The sequence below is a fragment of the Narcine bancroftii genome, chromosome 5 (genome assembly GCF_036971445.1).
Source record: "Narcine bancroftii isolate sNarBan1 chromosome 5, sNarBan1.hap1, whole genome shotgun sequence".
Lineage (NCBI taxonomy): Eukaryota > Metazoa > Chordata > Chondrichthyes > Torpediniformes > Narcinidae > Narcine > Narcine bancroftii.
In genome coordinates this window covers 243,879,561-243,898,560 of record NC_091473.1, presented here as the reverse complement: position 1 = coordinate 243,898,560, position 19,000 = coordinate 243,879,561, and the positions used below count along the sequence as shown (strand labels likewise).

General features: G+C 43.5%; 1 long non-coding RNA gene across 1 annotated transcript in view; it reads right to left on the bottom strand.

Moving 5' to 3' along the window:
• Positions 1 to 534: 534 nt before the first annotated feature.
• LOC138762965 (uncharacterized) overlaps positions 535 to 19,000 on the bottom strand; it is a 69,503-nt gene continuing 51,037 nt past the window's right edge. Inside the window, exon 3 of the long non-coding RNA XR_011357270.1 lies at positions 535 to 1,133. This is a non-coding gene — a long non-coding RNA (uncharacterized lncRNA). The remainder of the gene's footprint in view (positions 1,134 to 19,000) is intronic.

Sequence of the window (19,000 nt, the reverse complement as noted above, 5' to 3'; positions counted from 1 at the left end):
TATTTCTCTTCTGTGCCCAAAGCTATGTACATATAATTATCACATCATTAATATGTCCTTAATTACAGACTTCAATTTCTACTATTAGCCTACAAATCCTCATAGTTCTTGAAAGTACTGGAATAATTAATGGTTTGGAGCATGAGGTAAAAAGTTCTGGAGATTCACAACTTGAACATATCCATTTGTTAGCTAAGTTTATCAGAATTTACCAAGTAGAGTAAAACCCCAGTTATCTGGATTTCAAACAACTAGCAGCCTCAAGAAACTGGCAAAAAAATTGCAGAAAATAAATAGGCATAAATATTGAAATTTAAAATTGGCGCACCTCAATGTTAGATCATGCAACCATAAGCAACCGGAAAACTCGCTTAACCAGCATCTACCAATCCCCATCGGTTCTAGATACTTGGGGTTTTACTGTACAATGAAAGTATTTGTTTTGCATGCCATCTAATTGACAGGAAAACCATATGGTAAATGCCAAGTAACACGATTGATCAAGATAATGGTCACACTAAGTTTCCTGCACTTGATTAATTCATGGCAGCTTTCTGTCACATCAGGAGGTTATGGGAATCTGGCATTCATGCTCCCTCCATGCCATCAGTCAGAGACCCAGTAAGAGTGGCTCACTGGCCACAGTCACTGTCCTGGATCCGTTACGCAGCCCAGTAGCCATCACTCTCAAAGTTCAAGTTCAAATTTATTGTCAGAGTACATACAGGACATTACATACAACCCTGAGATTCTCTTTCCTGCGGCCTGGCAGAATTTCTACTTATCGGTAATGCAAAAAAAACTACACAAGTAAAAATACATAGAGCCTCTTCCCAACTTATGACCTATGCAACTTACGACCATCCCTACATACAACCAAAACAAATACTGCATAAATTTTTTAAAAATAAAGAAAAATATAAAAATTATGCTTTTGGGGTGAAAGTAAGGGCCTATCTATGGAAAATAGTGTCTACATCAAGGATGGCCAACCTCTCATGAGAGCTGGCCTTGGTGGCCATCATGTTGTTTTTGATGAACAATAAAAAGGATACAGTGAATTTTGACTTGACGTCCATTTCAAGATATGACCGGTTGGTCAGAACAGAACTCGGTCATAAGTCGAGGACTGCCTATATACAAAAGAAAGAAATGTAAACAAGAAGACAGTGCCAACAAACTAAATACAGGAAGTAAATAGTCAATACATGCCAACTAAGAGTCTTTAAATGAATCTGATTGAGTTTGTTGTTGAGGAGTCTGATGGAGGAGGGGTAGAAGCTGTTCTTGAACCTGGTGGCAGCAGCAAGAGCATGTCTTGGGTAGTGTGGATCCTTGATGATTGCTGCTCTCCGACAGCAGCATTCCCTGTAGATAATCTCGATGGTGGGGTGAATTTTGCCTGTAATGAACTGGGCTGAGTCCATCATCTTTTGCAAGGTTTTCCACTCAGAGATATTGCTTCCCCAAACCAGGCCATGATGTAGCTGGTCAGCACACTTGCTCTACACATCTGCAGAAGTCTGTCAACGTTTCCAATGACTTACCTAACCTTCACAAACTCCTGAGAAAGTGGAAGCACTGACGTGCTTTCTTCATGATGACTTTTGTGTGTTGTGCCTAGGAAAGGTCCAATGACAGAGTGACTCCCAGGAATTTAAATTGCTCACTCTCTCCACCTCGATATTCCAATAATCACTGAATTGTAAACTCTGGCTTTCGCCTGCTGAAGTCAAAAATCAGCACCTTGGTTTTGGTGACATTAAGGACAAGGTTGTTTCAGCCAAGTTTTCAATCTTCCTCCTGTAAGCTGACCCTTTCACACAACTCTCCTCGGTTGCATCGGCCTCTGCTGCCACGGCTGCTTCTCTTGTTCTCCCAATAACCATCGTCTCTTCCTGTCGTTGCCGTCACCACAGCTGTCTCAGCCTTTGAGGGGCTGAGATGGGAGGGAAGCCCCTTAAACAAAGGAAGATTGGACCACCCTATGGGACCACGCGGTGTTTTGTGCTAAAAGAAAGGCTATGCCAGCAATATTCTGCACAGAACCAGTAACACTGAATATATAGAGAGAATAACATTTAGAATGTAAAGAGTTTTGCACTGTTCTTTTGTAATGCATTTACATAATGAATGAAGTTCATTTTTGAAATGTAAAAAGATTGCACATCAATAATTTTTTTACACAAAAGTTGCAGTTAAGAAATCTGCATTTGGGGACATTGCAGCCACAGTGGAATGGGATAGCCTCGACCTGGGAGATCGGCCATCCTGACCACCTGACTAAGACAAAAGACAATAGAGAATAGACAATAGGAACTGGAGTAGGCCCTTCGGCCTGTCGAGCCAGCACCACCAAATTACAGATCATGGCTGATCACTACCATCAGTACCCCTTTTTTAGTATCCATAAGGAAGGGCCTAACATCGTTCTGCAGCTCTGTTCTCTGTTGAAAAATGGAAATCATCAAACTAAAAAAATTAATTTTGACTCTTGGAATAAGTTTACAGCACATCAGCAGAAGGGGTGGAGGGAACAATCTTTTCCATGTATAATGAGGAAAATTGCTGTAGCAAGAAAGAATCAGCGAATTAGATTTATCAGAGCCAAGTTAAATGGGTCAGGAAAACCTCCGGAGACACATACAAACTGTCAGATTGCAACACAAACTGTCAGATCACAACACTGACAGCCTGCCTTGTCTTTTAAAAACTTTGTTCAAATGTTGTACTGAACAAGATAATAATGTCAATATCAGGAGATCATGAATATTTCCATTTTAGGCACTCAACATCAGGATCCAGAGGGCAAGAAGTTTCTTCCTGTACAGCAGAAAGCTGAACCTAGATGCCTTTGAAGCAATTGGTACACATACACAGAAGCTCAAGGGTTACAAGACGAACCCAACTTTCTCATATTTAAAACAATACAACTCTCTACCTAAAGCTTTACAGAAAAACCTTAAAATAAAACAAAATGGATTAAAACCCAAAAGTCTGCAGGCACCGTAATTGAAGTAATTTGGAAGTAATTGAGAGATGAAAGGCATGTGAGGTAATGTGGATGTAGGTGGGGAGGAATTGGACCAGGGGAGAAAAGATGGAGTCAAGATAAGATGGTACTAGTTCTGTAGGGCAAGAGCAAGTGGAAAAAGTGGGTCTTCCTGGATCAGTGGGTTTATATATATATTTGGTAAGAGGTAGTGCGAGGTGGGGAAACAATGAGAATGAAGGCCCTTTTTTTTGGAAGTCATTGAATATGTATGTAATACCTCTATCATTGCTGGATGACCTGCTGAGTTTCTCCAGCATTTTGTTTTTCTTTAATCTGACCCGTACCTTGAGGACAGCTTCCCCAAATGATTTCCATGGTTGTATTTATGCTTTGCAGGTAAGAGATTCCCAGTAACCTTGAGGCTTAGCTACTATGCAAAGTAGAAGGAAGTGAACAAATGTAGGCCTCAGAAAACAGATTTTGACATTTTGCTCTGAGACCACACTGATGGTTTTTGACAGTGATGTAAAAGGTCTTTATGATTGATTCCAAATCTCACTGACAATAAAAGATATTTAAAACCTATTGAAATATATCCAGATAATTAAAAAATATTATAATATTATCTGCATGACATTGATTAAAACATTAATGTTAATCAAGTAAAGGAAAAAAGTGCCTACCTTGACTGAAGTTGACGATTATGGGCACACGATATTTGATGGTGTAAAGCCAAGTGACCTGATCTGAAGGGCATCCAGCACCTCATTTAGCAAGCACAAAAGGTTGGGTTGCAGGTGCAGCAGGTGATCAAGAAGGCAAATGGAATGTTGCCCTTCATCGCTGGAGGGATTAAGGAGCAGGGAGCTTATACTGCCACTGTACAAGATACTAGTCAGGCTGCATTTGGAATAGTGTGTACAGTTCTGGTCTCCTTACTTGAGGAAGAATGTACTGGCTTTGGAAGTGGTGCAGAGATGAGGGGTTAACATATGAGTAGAAATTGAGCCATCTGAGGCTGTCCTCGCTAGAATTTAGAAGTATGAGAGGGGATCTTTAGAAATGTATAAAATTATGAAAGGCATAAATAAGATAGAGGTGGGTAAGTTGTTTCCATTGGTGAGGAGATGAGAACTAGGGGACAAGGCCGCAGGCTTCAGGATTGTAGATTTAGGATGGAGATGAGGAGGAACTGCTTTTCCCAGAAGGTGGCGAAACTATGGAATTTGCTGCCATTTGAAGAAATGGCGGCCACCTCAGTGATTATACTTGAGACAAGGTTGGATAGATTTTTACAGTTGGGGAATGAAGGAATATGGGGAAAAGGCAGGTAGGTGGAGATGAGCCTATCATCAGATCAGCCATGATCTCATTGAATGGCAGGTTAGGCTCGACGGGACGCATGGCCGACTCCTGTCCCTATTTTTTAAGTTCTTATGAACCACTGCTGGATATGGGAGAATTGGCATCTGACCTCCAGCACATCTGACCAGCATTGCACTGACTATAGGCCTGGAGCTACAGAACATGCTGACTGTGAGCATGGTTAGCTCTCAAGTTCCTGGCAAAGACAAGAATGTTTTGCAACATATTTGGTACAGCGTGACTGTCACAACCAAATCCACAAATTTTGTAAGTTTATCAGTGAGTGGAATTTGCTTTATGAATCCTTGTAATTTTGTGGCATCTGGATTGAAAATTGAACCCACTACTGCAACACTGTTCTTTCCACTGGTTTATGATGATTTAGCATAAATGGTTCGAGATTCTTTTATTGTCATGTAATAAAACAGATGTAATATTGCACTAAATTTCATTTAGTCTGCTGTCAGGCAAAGATTCACCATCAGTAGAAAATGCCTGGTGCCCCTTACAGTATGAGAAAGAAAAGCAAAAGAGAGTTCCCTCAGAATCACCAATTGTCCATGGATTCAGCTCTAGTGCTTCCACAGCCCCTACAGCCACATAAAACTATAAACTATAGGCAACTGGAGCTCCACATCTAAACCCCCAACACGACCAGGAAGCCTTCAGTGCCCAAGGCCCCATTGGGAGCCCCTCCTACCCTTGGCACCCTCTCGCATCCCGGTTCCGATACATGGTGCCCCCTTCAGCAAGTGTGGGTATCATCTGGAGTGGCTAACAGCCCACCGTCTGTGTGTTCTTCTGCCGCAGAGTCCCTCAGTGTCCCACCGCCATAGTCACCACCCCATTCATCATCTCCTCTGCTTCTCCTTCTCAAATGAGGGGGTGTTCTCCACATTTTCTAGAGCCCTGCACCAATGCTCTGCTTCCCTGGAGTATGCAACACCATGAGGCTGCTGCCAGCACAGGCGCCACAATCCTGGGCCCAGACCCTGCGGATGCAGGATTTTAATTGGAATGATATTCCATCCAATAACAAAACCAATTATAGTTGGCCCATAACTTTCCTCATTCTATGCAGAATTTTGTCATTCCATTATTATGATCCAGGAGAATGTTGTTATAAAATGTTGTGGCTTTCAAATTTCTCACTTTGAGATACTTCATAGTTAAGGCCAAGTGGTGTACCATCTTTCACACCAAATGCAAAATCTTCTCCCACAACATTTATTTTTTAATTTGAAACATACCAGACAGCAGCAATAGAAATTAGCCTAGATAGTGTTATATTTAAAATAATATTTTTCATTATTAATAAACAATAATATTACACTTTATCTAATTTAACAAACTTATCTACAACATAACCCCCAATTATACACAGATATATTGGTGTGTATGTGGAGTACCCCAAACCTCTACAGCTCAAGGCACAATTCTTGGAAGGCAGATCAAAATTCAGTTTCTGAAATTCAGTGTTGACATGTAGGCTTGAAATTGATGGGACATGCAGGCCTTAGATGAAATTAGCAGTTCATGAAGTGGGTGAAAGAGACTGGGGTGACAGATTGTTTATAGCTCATGAAACCCTTGTTGAGGTGCTCCCAGCGAAATGTCCTTTTTGGATGAGTGCCAACCAAAACTCCCCTCTGCTTTGGCGTAGGGGACACGAAGCAAATGATGACCGCAAAGCTTCCAGAACCTTTTCCATGGGTCAGCTGAACTCAAGTGACTCTCACTCTGGTCACTATCCAAGCGCCGTATTTCTTCTGCCTTCAGAATCCTTTTTGTGATTCAGTCAAACAAAAGTGACCTTCACTCTTTTGGTCACAGAGTGGTATCCTCATTCCTCTAGCACAGACAGGAGGAAATCAGACAGATTGCCTATAACCACACATGAGGCCAAACCAGCACTGTATTTCTTCCAAGAGCTGTTTGATCCTGTGCTGTCTCCTTAAAATGGCCTTCTGAGCAAAACTGTGTACTCAGTCTTAATCTGTTGGTCACACGGTCTCTGCGCCTGTTTTAGGGACACTACCTTGCTTCTCTTCAAATGTATTCAATTTAGGAACATGGTGTCTTCAGCCTGGAGTCAGTTTCACAGACACTCCAAAGCCTGCAGTGTTTGTTAAATCTGTTCTCTTAAAGTGACAGTTCCATACAAATGAAAATGGACTGAAAAATGGGAGCATGTAATACTTCTTACAATCTGATGACATTATGGTGACCTACAAGATAAAGATTTGGGGTGGCATGGTTGGCTTAGTGTTAGCACAATGCTGTTACAGTGCCAGTGATCGGGACTGGGATTCGAATCCCGTGCTGTTTGTAAGGAGTTTGTACTTTCTCCCCATGTCCACATGGGTTTTCCCCATGGGATCTGGGAGTTGTAGGCTATTTTGACCTAATTTGGTGGAATGGGCTCATGGACCGAAAGGGCCCGTAACACAGAATTCATAGAAATACTTGACAGGAAAATTACAGGCATATCTCATGTAGTCTCCACCAATTCTGAGTGGAGATTGATTGAAGGCTCTAATTTTTCTACGGCCCTAGGATGCTGCATAGAGTTCTAGGACCAATCCAGCAAGAACCAGTGAATGAAATAAAACTATATGCTCAGTTTATGCTAAATTTATGAAATATAAGCGTATTTGTCATGGATCACTGATAGTTTCACCTGAATTGTAAGTTCCATGTGGCTCACAAGCTATGCATTTTCAATTGTACCATCTTACACTATAGGTTGGATACAAAGTAAAAGTCTCTGATGTCTCTAGGTAGGGTTACTTCTAGCTAGATACAAGTTAAAGTTCCCTCTAAACTATTTTCAAACAATCTACAAGCAAAGCAACTTGAATTGGAGATAGTTTAAGGTTTCCTTTGCTCTTTCCCATAAAATACACCCAAGACAGAATAGCATGAGCTAAACACTAATTGAAACTCACTCTCCACTCACCTTTCAAATGCTTCTAAGGAAGGGGAAAACTCAGGTTGGGCTCGAGTGACAAATCCCTCGCTCTCATCACTGGAAACATTTGATGGGCAATTAAAGCACAATCCAACTTTTATCATTTAGAATGGATTCCACCAATTTATGAGATCGTAAAGAGAAGTTCAAGTTTATTATCAAACAATTATACAAGTACAACCTGTTGAAACAGCGTTCTCCAGTCCTCAGTGCAAAACATGCAGGCACACAACCAGACAGAACACATATACAGACAAACAATACATATGCAGGACAAATATTCATACATAAAACTGAATTAAAAAAATATTGTTTAGTAAATATGAGATACTCGGATGGTTAGTGTGAGCAGTTCCTTTGGTTGTTCAGCATTCGCACTGCCCGCGAGAAGAAGCTGTTCCTCAGCCTGGTGGTGCTGGCTCTGATCCTCCTGTATCTCTTCCCTGAAGGGAGGAGCTGAAAAATGCTGTGTGCAGACATCTTGGTCCATGTGACAATAAGCATGAACGAACTGATGATGTGTAGATGGTGTTTGAGCTTGATTATATCTCCATTCATACAGTCTTATCCTCTCTCCCTTGAAGAAGAGCTCAGGCCCGAAGCATTAGTTAGATATGCCTTTATCTCCAATGGACCCTGTGAGACCTGCTGGTTTCCTCTGTGTTTTACTCTCCCTTCTCACCAATTAGTAAGTGGAAACTGGCCCTGAACACTTCGGAGAATGAAATGAATTGCAGTTCTATGAGTTGTTATAAACTCAGCAGAGAGAGGGTATGTGGGAGGAGGAAGACAGGACTGTTGAAGCCACAGTCATCATTACATTCTGAGTCTGCCTTGAGCACAGCCAATCTTTAAGCTGTATCGGTTATTGAATTCAACATTGATTTCATATTCCAAAAGCAAAGTGTAGAGCCTGAAAGGTTGCAATATCCCTCATCAAAAGCTCAAACTTATGCCAAGCTTTACTGGGAAGTATCAGAGGGCAAGAGCAGCAAGATTATTTGGTCTGCCCAGGACAGAAAAGACCATAAAAAGAGTAAATACATTAAAAGAAGTTCAGATAAATTGATGTTTCACTTGAGAAGAATGAGTGGGAAGCTAGAATTTGGAAGGGGGAAGGTAACATAGTGTCTTACATTATTGATGTTGTACTCCTGATGCCTTTCACAGAAAAGAGAGCACATATAGCTCTAGTCCTACTGCGTGTTGACTAATACAGAGGAATCTCATGGTTCAATCTCCATGGAAACGTGATTAGTCTTCATTCTTTAACGCGAGTCTGAGCTCCCTACGGGACAGTTAAATGGATGTAAAAATTCTCAGGAAGAGCAGGGAAATGGTCTCCTGTGTCCTGGCTGATACTTACAGTTTAATTAAATACAACAAATTATTTGGTCATAGTTACATCGCTCTTGCTGGACTCCTGCTGTGGACTCTTTCGTTGTCTGATTTCTCATAATATCAGATGGTTATACAACACCATGCAAAGAATGAGAGGGACTCAGTTAAAATTTCATCCCTTCATCAAAATCAAAAATGTGTCTCTCTCTTATCCCCACTGGTCACTATCTCGTAGGATCTTTCCTGGACCCAACACACTAATGGCATCGTGAAGAAAGCATCTCAGCGCCTCTACTTTGCTCAGAAGTTTGCAGAGATTTTGTAAGATTCCTGGCAAGTTTCTACAGAGGTGTCATGGAAAGAGTGCTGACCAGCTGCATCACGGTCTGGTATGAGCACACCAATACTCCTCTGAGTGTAAAGCCCTGCAGAAGGTAATAGACACAGCCTAGGACTCCCCACCATTGAGAACACCTACAGGGAACGCTGCACTTGGGAGAACGGCAGCAATCACCAAGGATCCACATCACCCAGCACATGCTCTGTCCTCACTGCTGCCATCAGGAAAGAGGTGCAGATGCCCCATGACTCACATCACCAGGTTCAGGAACAACTGTTACCCCTTCACCATCAGACGCCTCGACAACAAACTCAAGGAGCATCAGAGCCAGCACCACCAGGCTGAGGAACGGCTTCTTCCCACAGGCAGTGAGAAGGCTGAACGACCAAAGAAGTTGCTGACACCAACCATCCGAGCCTCTCATATTCATGAAACAATATTTATTTATTTGTATAGATGAAATACTTGATTCTGATGTTTAGCTGATTCCTGATGTTCAACTTTCATCTCTGGGCCATCCCGTCAGCAGTGAGTCCAATCTTCCAAGTTATTTCCTAAGACTAACCTGAACCTTCTACCACCAAAAAGGACTAGGGCAGTGGGAAAATAGAACGTAGGGGTACCATGACATGCAAATTTGTCACCACTGACTCTAAACTGACTTTCAACCGCACTGTGCAGGCTCCTTCACCAGAAACATCGCAGCTGCTCAAGGATGTATGCTCTGCCACAATCTCAAAGGTAATAAGTCCTGTTAAACATCTGTCTGCAGTATAATAGGCAGCAGGATTTGAACTGGCAAAAGGATCTGGCCCAACTGGGAAAAAAATGGGCCAAAAAATGGCAGAAGGAAATTAATGCAGACAAGTGTGAGGTGTTGCATTTTGGAAGGACAAACCAAGGTAGGCCATAGACAGTAAATGCTAGGGCATGGAGGAGTGTGGAGGAAGAAAGGGATCTGGGAACTCAGATACACAATTCCCTGAAGGTGGCGTCACATGTAGACAAGGCTGTAAAGAAAGATTTTGGCATCTTGGCCTTCATAAATCAAAGTATTGAGTACAGGAGTTGGGATGTTATAGTGAGATTGTATAAGACATTGGTGAGGCCAAATCTGGAGGATTGTGTGCAGTTCTAGTCGCTTAACTACAGGATCAATAAGATCGAAATGATGTTGCTGGGTCTTCAGGAGTTGAGTTACAGGGAAAGATTAAACAGATTAAGACTTTATTTGTTAGAGTGTAGAAGAATGAGGTTTACAAAATTATGATGGGAATAAACAGAGTAAATGTGAGTAGGCGCTTTCCACTTAGATTAAGAGAGATAAATATGAGAGGACATGGGCTTTAGGGTGAAAGGGAAAAGGTTTAGGGGGAACATTATGGGGAACATCATCACTTATAGAGTGGCGTGAGTTTGGACATGCTGCCATCTGACGTGGTAAATGTGGGCTCACTCTTAAATTTTAAGAATAAATTGGATAGATACATGGATGGAAGTGGTCTGCAGGGTGAAGGAATGGGTGCAGGTCAGTAGGACTAGCGGAATGATGTTGCGCCACAGACTAGAAGGGCCAAAAGGCCTGTTTTCTGTGCTGTGGTTTACTATGGTTCTATCTTCAACTCATGTTCAGACATATAGCTCAGAAACAGGCACTTTCTATTAATCCCATATCATAGTCCCCACATTTTCTATTACAGTAAAACGCATGGCATCCGACACCTATGGGGATTGGCAGAAGCAGGATTAATGAATTTCCCGGTTGCTTGAGATTGCACGGATTGGCAAACTAACTGTTAGGGGTCCCAATTTTAAACTTACAAATTTTTACCTATCTTCTACTTTTCGTATTTATCTTTCGTGATTTATTTTGGGGGTTGCTTGAGGCTGTCGGTTGCTTGTATTCCGGATAATGCAGATTTTTCTGCACTTCCACCAAATTCTACCTCTTACCTTCACCAGGGATAATGTAACAATGATTAATTCACCTAAACAACCCACATATCTTTCAAAATTAGCTGAAACCAGAGCATCCAGCAGATATTAATGTGGTCCCATGGAAAATATAGAAACTCTTCACTGAGAGGAGTGGAGATCCGGATGAAACCCAGGTCACTGGGATTGTAAGGTAGCCACACTGCCAGCTGCTCTTCCAACTGTCCCTGTTTTATTACCTAGCTATATGGCTTGCTATCAAATGTTACAATTTTATAAAATGCCTTGGGGTGTTGATGCTACGTTAACGATGCTGTATAAATGCAAGTCGTAGAACTGAACAGATGTAAATTTTTCATTGTCACTGAGGATATTAAATGCACATTCCCCACAGATGTGGAATAAAATAAAGTGCTCTGTTATTTTTTTTCTCTGGGGCTAAAGAGCCCTTTTTTTCTTCTTCTGCGTGTCCCATATGGGTGGCATGATTAGTTTAATGGTTACCTCAATGCCGTTGCAGCACCAGCGACTGGGTCCAGGGTTCGAATCCCGCACTGTCTGTAAGGAGTTTGTACGTTCTCCCCGAGTCGGCGTGGGTTTCCTCCGGGTGCTCCAGTTTCCTCCCACTATTCAAGATGTACCGGGATGTAGGTCAACTGGATGCAATTGGGCTCATGGGCCAAAATGGCCTGTTACCATGCCGTATTTCTAAATTTAATATAAACCGTTAGTGAATTGAACGTTTGCAGATGAAGTAAAGGGCTTAATTTGAAAAGAGCTGATCAGACAGGCTGTTAATTGAGGTACCAAAAGGACAACAATCACTTCAGCATTCCCGGGCTGAGGATGTAAACACTCTTGGCCTAGTCTTTCCTCCATGGCTCTCTCTTATCAAGCAAGTTTCATGGGTTCTGCCTGAAGTTAGGATCTTGTTCCACTTTGCTGCCATGGTTGAATTGGCTATAATTTATGTGCAGTTTCCTCGCACACTCCAACAGTGCGATGGTTCATTGATTAGGTTGTCCCAAGTGGAGGTGAGTGGTGGGAGGATTGGGTGGAGTTGCTTGATCAGCTCTACATCCATTGACAAGGGCCAAGGAAAATCCTAAATACTTAATCTCAAAAGTATTTTGGGGAAATAAGAACTGCCTTCTGCTGATCGTTTTTGCAAGGAAACACTCAGAGGTTGTATGATAAGTGAGATCTCCATGAATTGAAAGAAAGTGATTGAAATGTGTGAAAATGCTGTTCCATGCCTTTGATAATGAAAATCCTTGACCTATCAGACATTACCATTCTATCAGTGCAAACTCCAGCAAGCAGTCATGTACCAGACTAGGTATTTTGCATCATTTTGCCTTTAAAAATACTTCAGTAGATTGGATATAATTTCATCGCTTCCTTCCACACCTATTTCCTAATGTGATGTGTTAAATCTTTCATTTCCAAAACAGTTCCATTTACCTTTTATTGTCTTACATTAATATTCAGAATGCCTCATAGCTACACTTGAGCAGGAATGTCCTTATTTCATTTCATTTCTAATTTTCTGTCTCATTAGAGGATTTCACTGGGAGATTTTTCATAAACCTCAGTGTCAAAAACTGCAGGGGTGCAGAGGCAGGAAATGAATAAACTCTGATTGCTTCAACTCTTTCTCAAGGAGCGCAGAAGATTGGAACTTTGGATTTCATAGCTTCTCCTGCTGTGTGGGATCAGTCTGAGTGTACCAACAGAACAGTTGTATCACTAAAATTAATACCCATGTTGCAGGCAAGACTGAAATTCACTGCCCACCCACAGTTGCCTTGAGAGACGGCAGTGGGCATTCTGCTTCAACTGATAATTCTTTATTCTTTCAAGAGCTTGTGATGCCATATTGAGGCTTTCTTGGAGAGCAGTTGAAAATCAGGTTCGTTGCTATGAAATAGAAGTTGTGTGCAGACCAGGCAAGGCCATAGATTTTCATTTCTGAAGGCCATTGAAAAACTAGTAAAGATTCCTTTACCTACGATGTCTGATGTAGCAAAAGAGACAGGATGAATCACAAGAATGTTGGAAAGGAAGATTTGACAATGAATCACCTGACGGGACCATTGATCAATTGCACATTCGCTTCAGGAATATCATTAATTTGATGAGTAATCCCATCAATCCAATCCTCTCTCCCTCTTATTACCCTAAAATGAATTATCTCTCACAATTTCTCTTTCAATAGCACCCACATGTCCAACTTCACCACCATTCAGAGCCCCAAATAGTCCTTCCAAGTAAAGCAACATTTCACTCGTGAATCTCCAGGGGTCATCTACTGCATTCAGTGCTCCTGATGTGCTCTTCTCTACATCAGAGAGACTGAGTGCAGAGAGAAGTCTCTTTGCTGAGCACCTCTGCTCAGTCTGCCACAATAGTGGAGTGGCCGGCCATTTCAATCACCCATTTTATTCCTTTGCTAACATGACTGTTCATGGTCAAATGTGCTGCCAGACTGAGACTACTGCAAACTGGAGGAACAACACCATATCTTCTGTCTGGGCACCCTCCAACCAGATGGCATTAACATTGACTTCTCCAGTTTCCGTTAAACCCCCTCCCCATCTTCTTTTCCCCCATCACTCTCTTCCTTTTCCCTCTGTCTTCTTTCATGGACCCAAAATCAATTCTCACCTTCCTCTTATCATGTTCAATTAACACCTTTTGTTGGTCTGGACTCCTCCCCTTTCCAGTCTTTACTTATACCTTGTTCTTTGCTTATACCTTGCGGAAGGGCTGATGGCCCGAAATATCGGTAATACAGTATATCTTTACCTCCGATGAATGCTGCAAGACAGGCTAAGTTCCTCCAATATTTCTGTGAGTTTTTACATTTATTCTATCACAGTACTGACTTGAGACCTGTAGCTGGTGGATTGAGAGTTAGGAGATGGGTTACTGATGGGGGGAACTTCAAACAAACCAAGGTGTGTGCAGTAAGATTTTGATGTTGTGCTAAATGAAGGATACGTGGCCAGCACAGAGGCTGGACAGGACCAAATACGGCGGCCCCTGCCCTAACGGCTGTCACTTCCTGTGCCCGGAAGTGTTTCTTTCGTGGAAAGGGACAGCACACCTGTGCCCGCTGCCCTGCTAAACAATTCATGTGCTCCATCTGCGGGAAGAAGGGACATTGTGCGAGGGTCTGCCACACTAAGGGAAGTCCAGGGAAGTCCACAGCCTGCACTGCACCAGGATCCAACTTCAGCCCTAAGCTGACTGCCCTGAACACGCCTGTTATGTGACCTGCCGCCTCCGAAAACGGCCCAGAAAGACTCAGTGGCCACCTTGCAGCACCCTGAATTTAAACAGTGCCATTGACATCAGAGGAGGAGGGAGGGTGGCCATATTGTCGCGCCACGAGGTCGGCGCCATCTTACCTGCCCAGGTTGGCTCAGGATGGAGGGGGCCACTTGAGGGAGGACGGAGCATCTCTGGTGACCAGGCATCGCTGGTCCTTGACCAGAACAGACCTCACCAGCTCAGTGAAGGTAAACGGACACTCGACCAAATGCTTAATTGACATGAGCTCCACTGAGAGCTTTAAAGACTTATAACCATATAAAAATTACAGTACGGAAACAGGCCATATTGGCCCTTCTAGTCCGCACCGATTTATGTGAATGAACTGCACAAAAGTATAACTTGAAAATGTATCCGTCCAATTACCCCATATTCCTAGCATCCCAGTCTCACTTGGTGTGGATACAGAAACATTGTATAGTTCACTCGTCATTTGGAGGGGGGGGGGCGGGAAATTTTGTAAATTTCTTATGTACATTTTAGATGAATTGTGTGCTCCAGTATTATTGGGTCTGGACTTCCTGTGTCACCTTAAAAGCGTGACCGTGGAGTTTTCTGGTCCTCTTCCCCTGGTAATAGTTTGAAACAGAGGGCCCTCAAAACCAGGACCCATTTGCAGCCTCTCCACCCTGAACATCAACCCTCCCCCTCTATTCCCAAACCTGTCTGCCAATTGTAAGCCCATTGCCACGAAGAGCAGGAGTTACAGCGCAGCAGACAGGGAGTTTATAAAGACAGAGTCCTAGCATCTGCTGGATGAGGGGGATCATTGAACCCAGTACCAGCCTGTGGAGAGTGCAAGTGGTGGTAGTAAAAGGGGAAAATAAGTCCAGGTTAATTATTGAATATAGCCAAACAATTAACCACTACAAACTCCTAGACGCATACCCCCATCCTCACATTTCAGATATGGTGAATGATATCGCACAGTATCCGGTCTATTTGACCATCGATCTGAAAGCTACCTATCACCAGCTGCCAATCCATTCCGAGGACCGCTTATACACTGCGTTCAAGGCTGACAGTCAACTCTACCAGTTCTGGAGGGTTCCTTTCGGTATTACCAATGGGGTGCCTATCTTCCAGTGGCAGATGGACAGAATGGTGGATGAGTATGCATTGAAGGCCACCTTCCCTTACCTCGATAATGTTACCATCTGTGACCACACCGTGGAAGACCATGTCGCTAATCTCTGGAGATTTCTCCATGCGACAAGGGTCCTGAATCCTGTATTCAGGACTACACGACTGGCTATCCTTGGCTATGTGGTGGAGAATGGCTTCATTGGCCCTGACCCCAATAGGATGCGACCCCTGATAGAGCTTCCACTCCCCAGGACCACAAAGGCTTTGAGATGCATGGGGTTTTTCTCATATTACCCCCAGTGGGTCCCTCAAATATGCTGACAAGCTTCGATCCCTCCTAAAGGCCATTACCTTCCCCCTTTTGGCCGAAGCCCTGGCTGCTTTTAATTACCTCTGAAGCAACATCGCGAAAGCCGCCATGCATGCGGTGGACGAGAATGTACCTTTCCAAGTGGAAAGTGATGCTTCGGACGTAGCCCTGGCCGCTACCCTCAATCAGGTGGGCAGGCCAGTTGCCTTTTTCTCAAGGACACAAGCTCCGGAACCCATCTATGGAAAAGGAGGCTCAGGCCATTATAGAAGCCATAAGGCACTGGAGGGACTACCTGGCTGGTAGAAGATTTACACTCCTCATGGACCAGCGCTCTGTTGCATTCATGTTCAGCAATGCCAAGAGGGGAAAAATCAAGAATGACAAAATTGCTAGGTAGAGGATCGAACTCTCCACCTAAAAGTTTGATATCACCTCCTGGCCAGGAGCCCGTAACCACCCTCCAGATGCCTTGTCCAGGGGATACTGTGCCTCTGCGTACACTGGCCAACTGCAGACCATACATAATGAGCTCTGCCATCCAGGGGTCACCCGCATGGCTCATTTCGTCATCCCGCAACTTGCCCTACTCTATAGAAGACGTCAGGGAAATGATCAGGTCATGCCAAGTCTGTCCTGAGTGCAAGCTGCACTTCATTCGCCATGCAAAAGTGCACCTAATTAAGTCATCCAGGCCCTTCGAATGGCTCAGTGTTGATTTTAAGGGACCTCTCCACTCCATGAATGGGAACACTTATTTTCTCTTGGTCATCAATGAGTACTCCTGCTTCCCGTTCACCATGAGGGCCATAGAATCCATTTCCACCCTGTTCGGGTATCATGGCTATATCCACAGCAACTGGGGCTCAGCCTTCATGAGTGATGAGCTGCGCCAGTACCTGCTGGTGAGGGACATCATGTTTAGCAGGACAACCAGCTACTACCCCTGGGGGAACGGGCAGGTTGAAAAGGAGAATGCCACAATCTGGAAGGTTGTAAAACTTGCCCTGAAGCAGAAAGGCCTTCCAGACTTGCACTGGCAGAATGTCCTCCCCATTGTGCTCCATTCAATTTGATCGCTACTCTGTCTGTTACCAATGCTACTCCTCATGAGCTCAAGTTTGCTTTTGACAGAAGGTCGGCATCAGGGACTATACTCTCGGCCTGGTTAACCAGTTCTGGTCCAGAAGCAAGACCGACCCCCGGTTGGAGAGGGTGAAACTGCTTCATGCCAACCTCACGTACGCCTATGTGGAATACCAGGATGGCAGGGAGGAAACCGTCTCAATCAGGGACCTGGCACCCTCCGGAACAGAGGTGCCCCATGAACTACGAGCTCTTTTTCCCCACCCCCACCCAGGGCCTCAGGGGACTTGGTTCAGGAGGAGTACGTACCCCCCTCCATCATCGAGCCGGAGCCCCAGCCCACTACCCTTCCATCTCAGGTGGACCAGGAGACTCAAGGAGCTCAATGCCCCCCAGTGCTAAGGCGCTCCACCAGGATTTCCAGACCCCCGGTCCACTTGGATCTGTAAATAGTATTTTAAATATTTCTCGTCGGTGTCTATTACCGGCTTCTGATCCACAGACCCTTAATTCTGAAGGAAGGGGTGAATGTAGTGAACTGGGATGCACTAGGAGGGTGCTGTACTCTCGACTGGTCCCACCTCCAAGCTCCACTTCCTCTGACCCGTATATAACCTTGATTTTCCTCCTGAACCCCTGAACCACTCTGAAGCCAATTCGTAAACCCTACCTGTGTTAACCTAATAAAAGTGTATGTTCTCCCTCCAGGCGAGTGTGAGCTTTTATCTCCACCACAAGGCGTAAAAGTTTCCACAATGGGTAAATATTTGAAGAACAAAAACTTTCATGAAATGGGAAGAATGGAGAAAGGACAGGAAAGATATCACCATGCAAGTACTTTCACCTCAAAACTAAAGGTGATTCATGAAGGTTACTGACCCATTTCTTATCCAGAGAAAATTCAGAGCAATTAATCTTGGCCTTGCTGGTGACTACTTTCTCAGACTGAATACATCTCTCCTTGATCTTTAACAATATCACCAAAAGTTTCAAAACATTCACCAGAAGGCAGCTAATTTTATTACAGAGCAGGGTTTAATTAATCGAGACATTTTTTTGGCTGCCTGAAACAGTTATAGCCTTGAAACTAGCAGTTAAAATAAAGCAGAGAGCTTCAGAATTAATTGATGTTTAATTATTGTAGAAGCCAAATATTGCTCTTTCCCCTCAGGGTTTGAGATATTCAGCTTCGTTAATTTCTTGGTGACTCTGATTGCATGGATTTCTACCCGAGTCAGCATAGCTCATCAAGATCTGGACTGCACTGTCTAAAAGAACGATGGATGCAGGGGAAAAAAAATGGGAAAAGACCTTGGGAGAAAGAGAAATGGGACAAGGTCGTCTTAGGGAACCTTTATCAGAGATTTCAGATTTATTGTCAGAGTACATACATGACATCACATACAACTCTGAGATTACTTTGTCCTGCTGGCGCGGCAGAATTACCACTTAATTGTAGTTGCAAAAAAAATAAACTGTACACAGCCTAAAACATGTAAACAAACTGTGCAATTCAGAGACAACAAAAAGAAAATCAATAAAGTGCATAAATAAGAATCCTTAAATGAGTCCCTGATTGTGTTTGTTGTTGAGGCGTCTGATGGTTTAAGGGTAGCAGCTGTTCCTGAGCCTGGTGGTACGAGTCTTGTGGCATCTACACCTCTTTCCTGATGGCAGCAGCAAGAACAGAGCATGTGCTGGGCGGTGTGGGTCTTTGATGATTACTGCTGTTCTCTGATGACAGCGCTCCTAGTAGATGTGCTCAGTAGCGGGGAGAGTTTTGCCTGCGATGTCCTGGGCTGTGTCCACTACAACCCCTGGTATGTTTTGAACAGTGGGAGGAAACTGGAGCACCCGGAAGAAATAGGGAGAATGTACAAACTCCTTAAAGACAGCGTGGAATTCAAACCACAGTCCCAGTTGCGGGCGCTGTTACGGTGTTGTACTAACTGCTATGCTAACTGTGGTGCCCCAAAACTACAGGTTCTTTTGAAAGTGAAGCATTTGAAAGATTTTGGCAGAATTGCTTCTTTATAAAGAGGTGAGTTATGCTGTCATAAATTTGGCATCAAATGACTTGCAAGAGCAATAAAATGCGAGAATGTTGTCGGCTGCCTCGGACAAGATTATGTTTAAACCTGTGTGGCAGGATATGATTAGAGAGGAATATTTTTTTTCCGTATATGGATATGGATACTGCAGTCTCTCTCTAAACACTACCAGTTGTGGTTTCTC